Source organism: Geospiza fortis, unplaced genomic scaffold (genome assembly GCF_000277835.1).
Source record: "Geospiza fortis unplaced genomic scaffold, GeoFor_1.0 scaffold599, whole genome shotgun sequence".
Taxonomy (NCBI): Eukaryota; Metazoa; Chordata; class Aves; order Passeriformes; family Thraupidae; genus Geospiza; species Geospiza fortis.
This window is the reverse complement of record NW_005054605.1, coordinates 324,746-326,268: the sequence shown is the minus strand read 5'-3', so window position 1 is coordinate 326,268 and position 1,523 is coordinate 324,746. Positions and strand designations below refer to the sequence as shown.

The 1,523-nt window shown below is 52.3% G+C and overlaps 1 protein-coding gene across 1 annotated transcript in view; it reads left to right on the top strand.

Annotated features, from left to right (window-relative positions):
* The window catches only part of GLI1 (GLI family zinc finger 1), a 13,721-nt gene that overhangs the window by 11,932 nt on the left and 266 nt on the right, over positions 1-1,523 (top strand). The window lies entirely within an intron of this gene.

The window sequence follows — 1,523 nt, the reverse complement described above, 5'->3', positions numbered from 1 at the left end:
TGGGGGGGACGTGGCGCCCCCCCCGGCGCTGCCAGGACCCCCCAGCCCAGCCGGGGGGCTCCTGGTGCCCTCGCCTGGGGGTGCCAACATGGCAGTGGGGGACATGAGCTCCATGCTGAGCACGTTGGCAGGGGGGGGCCACTTCCTCAACTCGCTGTCCTAACGGGGGGCACCTGCCCTCAGGTGGGGCCAGGGGGGTCCCAGCGTGGTGGGCAGGGCTGGGAATCCTCCTCATACCCACGTTTGTGCCTGGGGGGAAGCGGGGAACACCCCTGGAGCCCCCCCTTGGAGTCACCCTCGTTCAGGAGGGGTCCAGGACACAGCCCCAACCCTCCAGGTGACCTCTGGGGTGGGGAACTGGTTTTACTGGGCCCTTATTGGGGTGTCCCCACTCGGGATGAGCCCCCCCCCCCCCCCCACCAGCGCAGCCTTAACGCCGAAACCAAAGAGCCCCCGCCCCATGGGCCGTCCCAGTGCTCCCAGTGCCCCCCGCCCCAAATCCCAGTCTGTCAGGACTGCAAGCGCCCCCAGCCCTGCTCCAGAGGGGCAATTCCCCAGAGGTGGGGCGGGGTGGTGCCTGTACATAGTGTTCATACCTGTCTGTCTGTCTGTCTGTCCCCCTGAAGCTCCTTTCTGTGAGAGCACCAGCAGCGCCACCCCCTCCCCTCATTAAACCCTTTCTCAGGGGACTGTGACTGTGTGTTTGTCACCTCTGCCAGGTGTTTGTCACCCCTGCCAGGGGCTCCCTGATCTCGTCCTTGGTCCCCTGTGACCAAAACCACCCGGCAGCCCCTTCACCACCCTCGGGCAGGGATCCCGAGTTGGTGTTGCCGTCACCCAGATTGCAATTAGCGCTTCAAATAATGCAAACGGCCTAAAAATGATGCTGTTAGTTATGCAAAAAAATGGGTTAAAATAATTCCATTTTCATGCGAAAAAATGAGCTAAGGTAACGTAATTAGTAGTGGGGGAAAAAAGGTTAAAATAATGCGATTTTATATTATTTTGTTCGTGTAATTAATGGTGCAAAGATTGCATAAAGTAATGCAATTAATTGTGCCAAAATTTCATGAAATTATGCAGTTTGTATGATTTGCTATAACACAATAATGCAAAAAAGTACTTAACACAATTGGCGATGCAAAAAATACTTAAAATGCAATAATGCAGCATTGACTGAAAATAAGGCAATTATGTGTGCAAGATTTGTTTAAATAACGCAGTTGTGCATAATTTGCTTAAAATAATTCAATCAGTGGAGCAAAAAATGCTGAAAATAATGAAATAGTGCAAAAATTTCCTTAAAATAACAAAGCGAATAAGCAAATCTTTCATTAACGCAATTTTGCATAATTTCTTTGAACTCAATCATGCAAAAAAAACCCCTTAACGCAATTATAGAAATCAGGGAGCTTCCCCGCGCACCCAGAGCCTTGTGACGCTGTAATTAACCCGTAATTAACACGCAATTAACGCGGAATTAACCCGCGGCAGCGATGGGGCCGGGCCGGTGGCGCCCTCCG